Raw genomic sequence first — 17,156 nt, forward strand, 5'->3', positions numbered from 1 at the left:
TCAGTTGCTGTGTTGGCGTCAATACCTGTATGCTCTCTGAACATAGGATTCCCTGTCGGAATTGAAGAGATTTTGGGCAGAGTTGCAGCGAAGTTATACCTGACACTGTTTGTCTCGCTTCTTTTCAGGTTATATGTGTCTGCTTCTAAGAAGACACGGGGTAAGCTAACAAACCATTAGCAATGCTTCGTTTGGTTAAGTATATGGTCCAAAAAACATATATTTATTATTTGCTTAGGTTTTGGTTATCTTTATCTCAAGTGGGACAGGAACATTGATATATTGTTTTTTCTTACTTTCTTTGATTAGCTTCAGTCTTTCCTTGAGGTTATATATAACAATGTATGAGCGCAGTGTCCATGGTTCTCAACCTTGTTGCAGGTCATGTGTATACCCGTGCTCGTGGTTCACAAATTTATAACGTTGTGTTGGTAGCTGGCCACTGAGCATAGATACACTAGCACGTGTAGGCTTAATTCTTTTCATAGCTCCACCAATAAGCATTCAATTTTCAAATACAAAAAGGATGCTTTTTTTCCCGCCGAGCTTGGGATCTGTTTGTCCCCTTATAAATAGTTTAGATACGCTTGCAAGCTACCCAAGTAGTCAAGTGCAGGTCCTTTAAGATGACACAGTTGGGCGGTGTTATTATATCAAGACCAACAACAGTGATGGATCATGAGTTTAATTCCTGGAAATAACTAATGATAACCGCAAAATTGTGAGTCCTGGTTGGTGGGAATCAAACCTGGTCATCAACCGAGAGAGACCCACGGCTAGGCCATACTACTGTTGGCGAGTGCATTTTGTTTCACAATGTTTAAGAAATATGCTTTGGTGAATGGTGATCAGTAATGAAGTGCCACAGGTCTGGAGGTATATTTACCCTTATTTCATAAACAAAATGAAAAGGCATGAGCCCACAGTAGAACAGCAAAAACTTTAGGTCATCTAAACAGAACTAAAAATATCAGTCTTAAAAATGTACAAGCATCAGTCTCCATAAAAGTAAAAGCGTCAGCCCACTTAAGAAGAAGTATACTAAAGCACTGCCAGGGCTAGCACACAAGTAAAGCATAAGCATCAACTTGCTCTCAACACAAGAAAGGAATAGATCATAAGGGCTCTGCTACATATTTATGCATACGTACTGCTTTTGTTCTTCATGTCCATCATGAATAAAAGCCTGTTTCCACCACCACCTACGAATGTTCCTTCCAAGCTTGTTAATTATCTGATACAAGGTTAAATTAAGCAGCCACGCTTTATTGTGTCCCAATGGAAGGTTGGTGTGCTTCTGTGTCCTTTCTTTTTTCGTCTTTAATGTTACCAGTAGCTTCTACCCTTTTTTTTTACCATACTGGGAGCATATATAATTTGTTACAATTCTAGTCGTTTCATGTTAGGTTTGGAATCATTTGCATAAGTTACATAGGTAGTCGGATCAGGAACTGTGACTTAATCATGCTGGGTTCAGGGCATATTAATGCATAGGGTGCCATACCAATTTTCATCAAAGTCAATGATATTTGCTATTCTTTGGCCCCACTGCCTTGATAATAGTGGTTGGTCCTTTTCATTAGCTACATCATTTGAGTTACGTTTCTGAGGCCGTTTACATCTACAGAAGTACCAAATAGAAATTTGTAGCCAACACGTACATGCCTTGACAGATAATAAGATATGCTGTTTTAGTCTTAGCCGTTGTTCTGATTTGCAGATATCTGGTGCTTTGGTTTTGTTTAGACAATTCCTTGCCAAGTAACTTTATTGACTGCTGACTGTTGCTATTTTGTGGTGGATATTTTGATCTTACTCACGTCTTTTTACGAGATAATTACTAAACTATATTAATACTGCCAATGAGCGGCTACTTCCTATCTGACAGGGAACCTATGCTTGGTATAAATTTTTGTAGTTGGTCATGATCCAGTTAAGGTGCTAAGTTTAAGTTAGCTGGTGGTTCTGACTTTTGAGGCTTGTTCTTGCTCTTGGTTTATCATTTTTGGTATGATGGATTGGGTAGAGTGTTTTTCTTTCTTTCTATTAATACAAAAATGGAGCAGGATTTCAATAATAAGTACAGAAGAAACAAAAGAAGGAACGAGTAATTTGATTCTGATTGTCTTCTCCAATGCAGTTTTCATTCGTCAGGTGTTGAACACAGGAGCAGACAATCTCATGGATCCGGTGTTTAGGGAAGCAGCAGACAAAGGAAATATAATTAGCCTACAAGAGCTTGCTGTCAAACCCAACATAATTTACTCGACGACAAAGGCGGAGAAAAATACAGGACTTCACATCGCGGCGTCAAAAGGACACACTTTGTTTGTCCACCATTTCCTCCTCCATGCAGGCATGAATATGGAGCTCATGGTCAGTCAAAACAATGATGGCGATACGCCACTGCACCTGGCGGCGAGAGCTGGCCATCTAGAAGTGGTCGAGCACCTGATACAATACTCAGGGTGGGCAAGGAAAATCAATGCCAACTTAAAGGTTCTCAGCTCACTAGCAATATGCATTCTATTTGAGTTAAGTACATTTTTATTTTGCAAACCAGAGGGACACTTTGCCTCATCTGTTAATTAAGCTGGAAGAAGTGCACTAGTTTGAAAACATTTATGCAAAAATCAAGATTAGAAAATACACCCACAATCTAGCTAGGCTAGGCCTAGGCCCCTCACCGGCAGACATATCCACGAGAGTACAAGAAAGAAAACACTGTTTAGAACTTCCAAAAAAGGAAACCACACACAAACGTCATCATCATCACCATGCAGTGCACCTTGGTAACTGACTTCATTGTTGAAACCACCGATGCACTGATGAACACAACCATTGCACCACACACATGATCGTACTTGCCATCGAAAGATGAAGAGGCATCTTGGATTTCCTCATACAGGAGGAAAGCACCGAACAACCCTTGTGTCTACCAAGACCACTGCATTTACCAACAGCCTAAGTACACTGCCACCAATACAACATGGCATGTGTCATCATCGCCACCATTGACGCCCTCCACGACACAGTTACTACTTCATTGTATATTGAGGTGAACCAGTGCATAAGAATACCCAACCGAGATGCTGAAATACCAGCTCCAATCTTGCACCGCACACTGTCGCACCGCTCATCCCCAGTCAGTCGTTGTTGTTGCGCAAGTCACATCCATGCCGAGCACCCTACAAACGTCGCTCCTCATTAGGCATCTCTGCCACCCATTGAGGCTCCAATCTGGAACCGATCTCCATCACCGGGGGCAAGACCATTTGGGATGGAGAGTTTGCCGCAGTAGCACCACCAGCTCTCGCTAGAGGTAGAAGATGCGAGCATTCAGTCAAAGCCAACCTGCCTCCTTTTTGGCATGGCCTCACCTTGGGTCGCCGTCGCAAACACAAGGGCATCCTTCTCGCCGTAGGGTGCCACCACCGCAAGCCCCTGTTGCAAGATCTCGTTGAGCTACCACAAACGACCTACCACCTTAGCAGAACAACCACCCTGAGCTGTGTTGCAAGATCTCCTCGAGGTACCACAGACGGTCTCCCACCTTAGCAGAGCATTGAAACAGAACCACATATCAGCTTTGGGGCAGGGCACCAGTCTAGAAATTTTGATTTGGCATCAACATCTACAATGACTTGTGTTGCATCAGCATTTTGTAGACATTATGAATGTCGAGCTTGTGTAGGTTAACTTGGCATACATGTTGACATGTGTTGCATCAGCATTTTGTGGACATTGTAGATGCCAAGCTTGTGTAGGTTAACTTGGCATACATGTTGCAGTTAAATGTGGTAAACAGGTTGATTACTCTTTTTTTTTGAACACAGTACAAGGGGCTGTTTGGATTGGAGCCTGCAGCTGCCAAGCCAAAAATTTGGTAGTTGACCAAGTGCTGGCGCTCCTTTGAATGGCCACCAAATAATTGGCTCGCCCAGGACGTGGGGGGCTTCTCCAGTTCATTTTGTCGCCAAAATTGGCAGGGGCGTGGGCAGCTGAAAGCTGCGCCAAAATTTTGGCTTGCCCACGAATTGGCAGGGCGTGCTGGGGTGTCAACCAAACAGCCTCCAATTGCAGATGCGCACATACACACACATACACTCAACCCTATGAACGCACGCATGCACACCCTACTCCTATGAGCACATCCGAGATACCGAACCATCATCACATCTTGAGATTGACGAAGTCACCACATGCGCCTCGTAGTCAATGGGAACGTCTCCTCCACTGAACGAACATCGCTGGAAAGCCTGAAATAAATGCAGGAAAATGCGATGACCAGTGCCTAGTCTAGGACTTGAACCCTGGTGGGCTGGTTCCACCACAAGGAACCTAACCATCTGAGCTACGCTCAATGTGCAACAGGTTGATTACTTGATTGTACGTAGTACATTTATTCAAACTTTGTACCAGAACATAAAGCATCCGGATATAGACACGGTGTTCATTGACTCACCACCATTTAATCTACTACTGAACCAAGCCGATGTAAAAAAAAAGAAACTACTGAACCAAGCCTAATCATGTGTTTAACACAATTTGTCCTTTGAATTCAAGCGTTTCCATCATATACAGATGTGATGGAAACATATACACAATTAATGAACATATTCAAATCACTATTGAATGAATCATAATATTTCCTTTTGGATTAATGTTTTCTTGATAAGTAGGTAATATACTGCATGTGTGCAGGAGCCTACCATAATGGTAAACACAGAAGGGAATACACCATTGCATGATGCGCTGTTTAAGCGTCACTTGGACATCACAATAAAACTTTTGGAGGTCAACCCAAGATGTGCAGAAGCATTGAACACGGAGATAACGAACCAGTTGTCGACAGGCTCTGTCTCAACTATTGGCACCTGTATGATTGCTCTGCTGCACCAGACTGCGTTGCATGATAACATATGTAAGCATATTTATAAATATGCATCTGTGGGCAATTAATATTGTTTGTTTTCCCTAGAAATTAAAAATTAAACCCCAATTCATATAAAATTACCATTTTTCGCGCTTGCCACATGAGCATGCACGACAAAATCATAGAGATTCTGAAATAGACAAATACCAACATGTTAGCTTTCGTTTTTGTCATTAATTCACATAGTATGTGTTTCTTTGCCCCTTACCGTTAAAACCATCCCTGTTCGGTCTTTCTTCCTATGATGTTTATAAAGCTTATTGAATAATAACTACAATAGCTTTACATGATGAAAAGGTTATAGATGGCACATAAAAACAAAATTACATAAGAGCAAGTATAATAACATGACATAAGTGGGCTATAAGTATTGCACATCAAATTTATGATGAGGTGGAGGAGAGAGGAGATGAGAGAGAAGGGAGTGGGTTGTAGATTTGTAGCCAGCAGCAGCACAGGCTCCAACAAACTTTGTGAGAATGAGGTGGGCTAGGTATTAATGACATAGTATTTATCTGTGGATAACAATGAAGGGTGGGCTATTAGATTGATTATCGGTGATGTGGCAATGAGATAGAGCCAGCAGCTAGCTCTATTATTAGCCATGCTCTAAAAGAGAGTCAAAAAGCGGATGGGGGCACAATCCTCATATGGTGGTTCCTCCCCCAAGACCTTAGCTTCCTTGTTGGCGATGGCTGCAGTGGTGGACAATGGCCTCAGTATTTCAAGCTGCACTTCTTTTTGGTTTCTTTTGTTTGTTGCTTGTAAGCACTTTGTATCATCCGTTTCTGACTACTAATTTAAAGCCGGGCCTAATGCCTTTGATCTAAAGAAACAAAACTGCATACATTTCTTGTTCAAAAGTATTGTTGAAACCAATACTTTTTGCATCTTTGCATTACATCATAATTTCAAAATGTTGCTTAGATGCCTGGCAAATGTTGATGTGAAAATTTCCAGAAACTTGTTTTCTGCGGCCATCCAAGGATTAATCTTTTTTGGAAGTATGGTTGGATACTTTTAAGGTTTCCTGTTATCACCAAGTAACCAATTTTCTTGGAGTTTATTTTGGACAAGATTTTTCTGGTGTCCATTGTTTAGTGAAAATTTCAGTTTTTTTTATACCACACCATGAGGTGTGCTTCCTTTACCACCAGGGCAAGAATGTATCTGTGATGTGGTAGCACTTTTGAATTACTTCATTCTTAAGTTTGAAATCTTATTTATGCAATCTGGCTAGGTTCAGCGGTGATCGCTTAATCGGGATCACCGAATTGCTGTTACTGGCAGTTTGTCTGATTTTTTTTTTTCATTTCTGTTCCCACAGAAGCTCTTTCTTTTGAATGAATGTGTTATTGTCAAATGTTCTCCTACAACTTTTTCTAATCAAAGATGATGGAATGCTAGATAAATTAATGAGTGAGTATAATTTATTGAAGAAATAATTGTTCTCCTGTGGACATTCTGAAGCAGCACAAGGTTGTGGAGGACCTTGCTGCTACAATGTGTACAACACAAGTGTTGAAGGAACTACTTCAACGTGCTGCGCTAGATATGCCAGCAGGAGTTCAATCCAAAACTCCTAGAGCACAAGATCTAGTCCAAGATCTTAGATAAGAACAACAAGTTCTATTATAGGTAGTGGTTACATAATCCGGTTACAAACTAGAGGTGAGGACCTCTATTTATAGGGCTTTGGGAAGCCTTCACATAATTCTACTTATATAGCTGGAACACTCTAGAAAACATTACTTAGGATTCACCATTCTACTCAAAGCTACTTATAACTAGAGAACTCTAGAAACAGTAGGTAGGGTAAAGAAAGGAAAAGAAATACCACACTAGAGTGGAAGTATCTAGAAGTAGCCAAACAGATGTGGCATGTGATTTTTTTTCTTTTTCCTCATCTATTGTTCCTCATCACTTTCAAATTTAATGATAGAAGTTTGCGCATCTGTTTACCTCATTTTACCTATTTCTTGTAGCTTTGGTACAAGAATTACTAGTTAATTCACTACCAGTAACCGTTATATATAATGGTAATCTGCGTCCATCATATACTATCTACTTAATTCAGGACATATTTCTAATCAGGGGCACTGGAGATCTTACTGAACAATATTGTGGGGCTTGTGAAGTTAACAGACTCATCAGGGAACAATGCCCTGCACTATGCCACGTTGAACAACAGGGTTCGCATGGTATCCATTTGCTCAACAAGAACTCTGCTCTGGCATGCAAGAAGAACACTGAGGAGCATACCCCTCTCCACATTGTTGCCAAGTATGGCTTCACAGAGGCTGCCAAAGAGCTCTTGAAGCAGTGCCCTGATGCCATTAAGGTGGTGGATTTAGATGGGAGAAACGCTTTGCACATCGCCATCGTCAACAACAAGCTGAGCATACTTGAGTTGCTTCTCAAGTATAAGCTGCCAAAGGAGATCTTGAACAAACAGGATAATGATGGCAACACACTGCTGCATCATGCTGCCAGGCTCCACCAGGGGCCATCAATACTGTGGTTACTCAATGATCCGAGAATCAACTCATTCGTGATTAACAAAGAAGGACACACTGCATGGGCCTACCAGGTGAATTGAATAACCTTGCTCTGTAATTCCTACAAAAGAATTTGTACTTGCTAGGGGCTGGTTGCCTGATACTGATGCCATGCAAAACCATTTAACTATCTATTGTACATAATTATTTATAGAGGTCGTGTCTCACGCCTTCTTACCGTTATGGTTCCTTTCATCCTGATTCAATAGCCTAAAGGTTTTTGCTCCTTTACTGAGTTTGAATACCATTTGTTGTTCTCACATTCTGGTCTGTATCTATCACATTGAAATGAATTAGCGGATTAAAATCATCTTCTCCATTGCAGATTCCAATAGAGCCCATGGCTCAAGCATTGAGTAATGCTATAGACAAAGGGGACATGCTAAGCCTGGTAAATTTTCTCGCTGACTGTCCCGAAGGGGTTTATTCAGTGACACCCATAAGAGGAGACACAGCCGTCCACCTCGCAGCATCAAAAGGAAATGATTGCTTTGTTCATCATGTGCTTCTCTATACGAACCGGAATGTGGGGTTTATCATCAGTAAGAATATTAATGGGGATACACCATTGCACCTGGCGGTGAGAGCAGGCCATGTGAAAGTGGTAGATCATTTGATGCACTACATGGCTTGGGCTAAGGAAATCGAGCCCAACTTAAAGTTAAAGGTTTTCATCATACCAACATGCATCCTATTTTAATTTCACTGGTACAACTTATAGTTGCTAATATTTCCACTTGTGTACACAATAGTGTTTGTTGTTAGTAGATTATTAAGCAGTGGTACAGCTGGCAATGCCAATGGCAACTTAGTCATTTTTTTACCTGAATGGCAATGTAGTGAGTGAGTGTGAGTGTGAAATAGCGGTGGATGAGGAGTCGGGACAAGTGAGTTTGAGCACGTGCACAGGCTGGGTACTTGATGGGTAGCTTTCCATTTATCGTGTTGGATTGGCAACACAATGTTATGCCAGCGGTTAGTATTTGTCCATAATTAGAGGCAACAGTACCAAAAGCACAAATTATTTGAGATGCTAGAAACCAAAGGAAGTACACCTCAACTCTTTGCTAGCACCTTTTCAAAAAAGTCTTTGCTAGCCAGATACATTGCTGACAAATGGCAATCAAATTTTAGTTACTGGGAATCAGTACTGGTATTCCACTTCTATTTGCAGGAGCCTCTGATAATGCAGGGCAAGGAAGGGAACACGCTGCTGCATGAGGCAGTGATACATGGTTGGCATGATCTGGCAGTCAGCCTGCTAGATCATGGCAAAGAGGTTACATGGACGGCTACTGAAGAATTCATCAGGGAGTACCATGAGTACGCTGGGGATGTTGTCAGTACACATGATGTATTCCTTGTCATTAGGAATGATGACGGGGACACACCGTTGCACCTTGCAGTTAAATCTGGCAATTCCGTCCTTGTCAATATGCTTATCGGACGTACTAAAGTGATGAACCTGGAACTTACGCCACAGTATGCAAAGGTACTTACTCTGATATTTGGTGAAATTTTATACACCATCAAAATAACTTTTTCTAGAACCTTACTACCTTCAACCATGGCTGCGTGACTGCGTCCCATAAACAACCTCAAACTATGAAACACTTCAATTCACAACCTATAAAGTAAAAAAAAGACAATGCAACCATTCCATTTTGGACCGATGATGCTATCACAACAGCTAGCACGTCATCACAAACCAAAATGTCATCATGTTAAGTATATTCTTTTGGGTTTAACATTTGTTCATGTGAGTGGGTCCTACATCACTGGAGAGGAGTCTTTCTATCCCTCAGTTTGGTCGGAAACTACTGGGGAATGAGGTAGTATCTAGTGCCTACCGATTCAAAGATTGGACCACTACAAAGTCATAAAAGTTTACGCAATAAATTGACAATATCAGAAATTCGGAATGAAATCCGAAACCCTGTGACATCATCAAGGCCGATGTTATTGCTGCCATCCTTCACCTGGTGGCTCTGCATGGCGACTGTGCAGGCTTAATCAACACCGTCAATATCATTCTTATCCCCAAGAAGGCGGATGCCACCGGGATTGGGGACTACCAATCCATCAGCCTCATCCATAGCCTTTCCAAGATTTTCTCCAAGCTCCTCGCAAACTGTCTTGCACTAATCTTGGGCGATATTATCTCCAGGAGTCGGAACGCGTTCAAAAAGAGGTGCATCCATGACAACTTCCTATTCGTTTTGAACCTCTTAAAAGAGCTCCACCAATCCAAAATGCCAAGCCTCTTTCTCAAGCTCGACATCTCAAAGGCTTTTGACTCGGCGAACTAGGTCTACCTCCTGGAGGTTTTAGACCACTTTGGGTTTGGTCCGCGTTGGTGGGAGTGGATTTGCTTGACACTCGGATCCTCCTCAATGGAGTCCGGGCATCCCCTTCCTCACCGGCGCGGGCTTCAGCAAGGAGACCCCAAGTCGTCCATGCTCTTCATCCTGGCCATTGAACCCCTACACCACCTCCTTCGTTTGGCGGCGGACTCAGGTGTCCTTTTGCCCGTTAGAGCCAGGGCCACGCGGTGTAGGATTTCCATGTATGCGGATGACGCCGACATCTTCGCCACCCCAACAACCGAGCTTGCTGCTATTCGATCCATCCTTGACTGCTTCGGGGAGGCTAGCAGATTAGTACCAACCTCGATAAGACGGAGGTCTTCCCCATTCGCTATGAAAACTTTGATCTCCAAGACATCCTCTCCAACTTCCCTGCCAAGCTTGGATCTTTCCCGGGACGCTATCTGGGGCTCCCCCTGCTATACGCCTTCGGAAGGTCCACCTGCAACCTCTCATCGACAAGATTGTCGTGTGACTGCCAGGCTGGAAGGGTACAAGCATTGTCAGAGCCGGCACGGTCACCTTGGCCAAAGCCATCCTTATCGCGATTGCCACTTCACTCGACGGTCACCCCCTTCCCAAAATGGGCCCGCTCCAAGGTTGACAAGATTTCTTGTGGTTTTTCTGGAGTGGCGACAATAGTGAGACTGCGGGCGGCGGTCACTCGTTTGTCAACTGGAAGACGGTCTACCGCCCCAAAGCCCTTGGTGGCCTCGGCATTGCGGATCCGGAGTGCTTCGGCCAGGCCCTTCGTCTTTGTTGGCCATGGCTATAGTGGGTGGACCCCGGTAGGCCGTGGGATGGCTCTCAGCTACCTTGCGACTCGACGGATATGGCCCTCTTTCGGTCCTCCATGAAGATCAGCCTCGGTGACGGAATGAAGGCTACCTTCTGGCATGATAATTGGAGTGGGGTTGGGGCTCTAAGTCTTCGCTGCTCTAACCGGTTTGCCATTGCAACAAGGAAGAACAGGAAGGTCCACAAGGAGTTTCTACATGATAACTAGATCCGCTCAGTCGCCTGTCTGCGTCTGCTGGACCACCTACCGGAGTTCATTGACTTGGCCACCATTGTATCCCGGATGGTCTTGGACCCACTTTGCTCATACTCAATCTCCTGGATCTGGACCCCCAACGGAGAATATACGGCGAGTTCCGCCTACTCGGCCCAGTTCATCGGATCCTACGGCACGGCACATTCGAGACGAACACGATATGGCGCACCCACGCGGAACAAAAATGCGGGCTCTTTTCTTGGCTGGTACTTCATAACCGGATCCTATCAACCGATTGCCTGGTGCTGCGAGGCTGGCTCACGACCCCATCTGCTAGCTTTGCTTGAGCTCCCTGGACACGGCCACCCATTTGTGCAAGGACTACCCCTTCACCGCGGCGGTCCGTTTCACGGTGCTCTCTTGGCAGGGTGTCCATTTGAGTCCGAGTCTCGTCACTACCATCCCCTCCATTGATGCCTGGTGGGAAGGTCTCCTAAGGTCCTCCAGCAAAGACACTAAAAGGTTTCACAGCAGCCACATCATTTACATCATGTGGAATGTTTGGAAGGAAAGGAACTGGCGCATCTTCAATGGCATAAGCATGACGTATATTGAGGTGGCTCACCTAACCATGGAGGACATTGCGTAGAGAGATTTAGCATTTAGACCAAGAGTTAACCACTTGCATGAGTAATTTGCATGTGGTGTGAGTTTCTTGGGGTTTCCGGCATGTCCCCTAAACATGTCACTCTGTATATATTTCCCCCTTAATGAAAAGGCAGCGCTCCTGCCGGTTGCTAAAAAAAAGAGAAAGAAATTACTTTGTGAACAATCAGTCCCAGTCTTTTGCCCAATACTTTGGTGAGTATTTTTTAACTCACATTCAACAAGAAGACGGGTCTAAATTTCTGAATAACAGTTGCATTAGGCATTTTAGGAATCAAAGCAATGATTCCATGGTTAAACCTTTCAGTATCCATCTCACCCTTGTGAAATTTGTCAAGAAGTTCCTTCAGATCATTCTTAATAATTTACCAAAAGTCTTGATAAAACTCCACAGGAAACCCATCAGCCCCTGCAGCTTTATTATGCTTCTTCTCAAAACTGCCTCTCTAATTTCTTCCAAAGTAAACTCTTCAATCAAGCGCTCCCATATCTTCATGTGTAAGCTGAGTTATTCAACACAATCCTATTTGAAATTGAGAGGGAAGGGAGGAGGGAAGAATTTATCTCAAAAGGTAATCGTAGTGGAATCCTCACTGCAATTTAATAAATATTGTTTGGTATGTAACTTAATTTTTGAAGAGTAACAAACATCGGATCCTATTTTAACTAAAATTTGTGATGTGTTGTTGATTTGCTGAAAGGGAAAAAGAACCTGCAATTGAAATTTAGGAAAAATAGGATTGCTATTCATGATCATACACATCAGCTCATTCTGCATTCTGTGAAGGCAGATTTTAACATGTTCCCTCTTACCCCCTCTTTTTACATATGAGGTAAGAAGGTAAGAGTTAATCCGACCACTAATTAATGTGATCAACGGTTCAGATCTACTACATACCCTTACCTCTCATGTGAAAAAAGGGGGTAAGAGGGAGCATGCTAAAACTGCTCCCTATCGGACTATTACATGTATTGAACTATTACCAGTGAGGGAGGGCACTACTATTAACTACACTTAATTTTTCGGAGCATTGTGTGCAGTGTTGATCGTACTGATACGTCCAATGTACAACATTGACGGCACCATAAAAAGTAAGAAATGTTTAAGTAACATGTTTAGCTACATGGATAATGCGCTATCTACAGTTTTTCCATAGCATAGTCATTAGTTCAACAATGAAGGTCTACAATAACCTATTCCTGATCAGGAGCGCTGGAGATCTAAAAAGCACGGACACGGGGACGGAAAGACGGGGATACGCATACGGGGATACGGGATACGGCATTTTTCAGAAACAGCCATTCGGGGATACGGCGAGTATATATAAAATAAAATAAAAATATGCCATGTAATATAGAGTTAAGACAGAAAATTAATGAGAAAGAAATCAAAATAGAGAATCCTGCCCCATTTGATGTCTCTTTTTATCAAGTCCTTGATTGATCCTCATCCCCCCATGCCATGCAACCTAACATCAAGCAGTACAAGGAGCAAGTATTCATCAATCATCATTCAAGTTCAACAGCAGCACAAGCATTCAACTAGCAACTAGCAAACATGACATGGGTAGCAACAGGCAACAGCAAGTCAGCAGCAGCGGCAGCAGGCCGGCAGCACAAGCATTGAAATAGCAGCATGGTTACTACAATCATTCAAAGAGCAGCAAGCACACCATCCATTAGTTCAATGGAAGGAATCAGAATAAAAGAGATGAAGAAGTTGAGGAGAGGCTGCTGGGTTTGGAGATTGGGGAGGGTTACCTGCCGTTGGGAGGAGAGGCTGCTGCCTGCTGGTGCTGTGGGGTAGCAGTCGCCGGTCGAGTGCAGGTGTCGCCGCCGGCGGCGGCGTTGAGTCCAGGCGGCGGTGGCTTCGATCCAGGAGGTGGCGGCTTCGATCCAGGAGAGGCTGCTACCTGGGAGCACATCGCTTTTGTGTGGAAGAGATGCGTGCGACTCATGTAAAACATAGGGTTTCGTTTTGGGCCTGTTATTGGGCCAGGCCGTATCCCAACCGTGTCACGGACGTATCCCACCGTATCCCCTCATTTTTTTCTTTATTTTTAATCGAAAATCAGGGGATACTGGGGGACACGCGTATCCTGCCGTATCCCGCCGTGTCCCCGTATCCCGCCGTATCAGAACGGCAGATCGGCAATTCCTGCCGTGTCCATGCTTTCTAGCTGGAGATCGTGCTGAACAGATATGAGGAGCTTGTAGAGTTGTCAGACTTATTAGGGAACAATGCCCTGCATTACGCGGCGGAGAAGAATAATGCACACATTGTATCCATATTACTCAACAAGAATCACGCTCTAGCCTACAAACAGAATAATGAGAAGCATACTCCTCTCCACATAGCTGCTTACTATGGCTCCACAGAGGCTGCCAAAGAACTCTTGAAGCAGTTCCCTGACGTTATTGAGATGGTGGATAACATGGGACGAAACGCACTCCACATCGCGGCCATAAATGACAAGGTGAGTGTGCTTGAATTGCTTCTCAAGTATGTGCTGCCGAAGGAGATTGTGAACCAACAGGATAGGGATGGCAACACACCGCTGCATCATGCTGGCAAGCTCTTCGGGAAACAAGCAGCATTGCTGCTACTCAATGATCGGAGAGTCAAACCATGCCTGGTTAACCAAGATGAAGATGCCGCATTTTCCCTTTCTCAGAGAACAGGAATAGAGGTAAATAAACCAACACCAGCAATTATGCCCTACAAAATAGTGTTACTTGTTCTACAAAATTATGTTTGTAATAAGGAAACAAATGAAGAAGATTTCCATTTTGTCCGTTTGAAAAACAAAGTTAGGTTTATACAGTGAAATAAAAAACTAAATCCATGCAAAGCATTTATATGTTGTTTTTATCAAATTTCAAGTTTTAGTATTAAGTTGTGTCTTCTGGAATCATGTTTACAGCGAACTTATGGCAAACACAAGCTGCTGATACTGACAAAGCAACAGCCTCGACCACTGCGGAACCGGCGAACAAGTCCACAGATGGCGCACAACATAGTTTGCAGCGTACTTGTGGTTGTGGCCACCCTGATGGGCATGTCCACCTTTGCAGTCACACTAACCGTGCCTGGCGGCTATAACCAACAGTCTGGCGCTGCCATTGTTGGGCACCATCAGGCGTTCAATATACTCGTCATCTGCAACGCCATTTCAATGTGTGGCTCGACTGTTGTTGCCTTGTGCATCTTTTTGTGGAAGGGTCATGTGGAGACAAGGGTCAGTTACGGCGTTATGCTGTTTGGTGCCAAGTTGTTGATTGTCTTCTCTGGCCTCACAATGATTATGTCAATGTTGACTGCCATATACCTCACCATCACACCAATGTTAGTTGCCTATGTGGGGGTTGCCATTGGTGCCAGCGTTCCTCTCTTGGTGTGCCTGGTGGTGGTACTGGGGAAGTCTGTCTATGAATTCGGTGTTTAGTTCTTTGATCGGTGTAGAACTGGGATCTCAGGGGGAGTGAGGTGAAATGGCTGCTGGGAGCACATATTCCCAGGATAATTTTTAGTTCTTGTTTGGTTGCTGGACTGTTCGAATATTAGATACACCCTTTTCAATTTAAATGTGGAACAAGGGGATGTGATTGATTTGTACATCCGAGCTCTTTGTTGTACTGTTGGTCCTGATGGCTTTTCAGCAGCAACATTGCATTAATCCTTGTAAGTCCAAATACACCTACTAGTTCAATAAATCTTAAGGTCATTCACAATGCTGCTTGCGACAAATCTCTACACCTGGGGGCCCAACACCAGTAAAAAAGAACACCTAGATTATAGGATGCAAACCTTTTTTTTGGCACCATTGTCAGGGAAATCCTTTTTTCTGGCACCGTTGTTAGGGAAATATTTGCTACTATATAATAGGCCACACTACACTCTATTACTTTATTTCCTTGTTATCTATCTTATTACTTAGTTACTTTTTATTCTAGGTTTTTGCTTTTTGAAAACTCGAAATACCAAAAGCATTGAAAGTTAAGCATGCTAGTTTTCTCTAAAGCATCAATCTTATTGGCACACACATAATCTATAGAAATTGCTTAAGTTTTCAAAAACATTTCATACTTTGGACATGTGGCTCAAGAAGAAGCTATTGGGCTATGGTCAGCGAATGCTAAGTATGAATTGTATATACATGATAAACGTTATGATTCAAGTGATAAAGATGATGAGTATATTAGTGAAGAAAAATGAAGCACTTGATGAAATAATTGCTTTTTATGGTGACAATATGTCAGTAGGCACCGGTGAAGATGATTGGACTATGTCAACTAGTCCTTATTATGATGACCATTATTCGGGAGACAATTGTGATATTTCTTGTGGCTTTGAAAATTTATTTGGGACTTATCATGAATCTATTATTGATAACATTGTTTGCAATATTATTGAAAGTGACTTGGAGAGGTCATGACTTTAGGTAGTAATTATCCGACTATTTTAAAGTGTTCAATTTGGTTGAAATATTGATAAAAGTAGGTTTGAAGAGGTGATAGCTATATCATTGAGTTAATGTCGATCCCACTATTTTGAAGAATTATAAGATCTATATGCATGTGGATCACGAGGAAAGAGTCTTAGCTGATAGCTATATCATTGAGTTTGATTATGATCTCACATATAATTGTAATGAAAGAGGGAAATATGGTTAGAGAAATCTTCATGTTAAAAAAATCACCTCTCTTTATGTTAATGGTTTTAAAGTTGCATCATTCTCTCCTGCCTATGCGGGACTGCTTGTCGTAATAACTTTTTTTAGTTATAAGATGCCTATGCATAACATGTGTTGGACTTAAGTGTATTTGATATATGCTTTTTGATGCTCTTTTTTGTGCTTCAATTCATGTTTTCATGTGAGCATCAATAAAACCTCAATCCTATTTTAATGGCTCTAAAGAAAAAGCTTGCGAGAGACAATCCGAAATAGTTGTCAATGAGGTTGATCCTTTTGTAACAACCTTGTTTTGTATTTATTTTTCTTTCGATAAAGTGCCAAAGATAGCCTTTACCACGGTAAATTTGCAATATGTGAGTTAACACGGTGAAACAAAAAGTCAGTTGTTATGTTTTGATTTGTTGCGGCTAAATAAAGCATGCTAAAATCTTGAAATTTTTACACAGGTAATTACAAATAGGTTCTATGTTGTTAATTTTAGAATTTTTTGAGTTGCAGAATTATTGCCTAAAGTTTCATCTCTACAGACCGTTCTGTTTTGTCAGGGTTTGCTGTTATAGCGAAACGACTCCTTGGCGATCAATCGCGGGAGCGAACAATTCCGACCGTGCGCGGCACTTGGCCTATTCCCTTTCCCTTTCTAGCTTTTTTCCTTTTATGAAAAAGCCCAGCCGTGCGCATACTCCCTTTTACCTTTCCACCCTCTCCTACTGCTCATTCCACATCCAACGCTCAGGATTTATTGGGGAGCATCCCCTAGCTCGGTTGATGCGTTCAAAATTTCAATGGTACGTATCCTGCGCTTATGTGACACGACAACGTGGCTATGCCCCCCTGTCAGTGATTAGAACTGCTCTATGCGGCGTGCACAATTTTGTTTTGCATAATCACCCTCTGTATTTAATTAAACAGAGCCCATTAATAACACGTGTGGGCCTG

The 17,156-nt window shown here is 42.7% G+C and overlaps 1 long non-coding RNA gene and 1 pseudogene across 1 annotated transcript; one reads left to right on the plus strand and one right to left on the minus strand.

Moving 5' to 3' along the window:
- The window catches only part of LOC119351678, a 15,711-nt pseudogene extending 568 nt beyond the window's left edge, over window positions 1–15,143 (plus strand).
- LOC119363843 lies at window positions 12,765–13,604 on the minus strand. Its single transcript, XR_005174476.1, has 2 exons — window positions 13,282–13,604; window positions 12,765–12,989 (listed from the first exon to the last, which is right to left on the minus strand). It is a non-coding gene; the product is annotated as an uncharacterized LOC119363843 (long non-coding RNA).
- Window positions 15,144–17,156: the final 2,013 nt, after the last annotated feature.

Source organism: Triticum dicoccoides, chromosome 1A (genome assembly GCF_002162155.2).
Source record: "Triticum dicoccoides isolate Atlit2015 ecotype Zavitan chromosome 1A, WEW_v2.0, whole genome shotgun sequence".
Lineage (NCBI taxonomy): Eukaryota > Viridiplantae > Streptophyta > Magnoliopsida > Poales > Poaceae > Triticum > Triticum dicoccoides.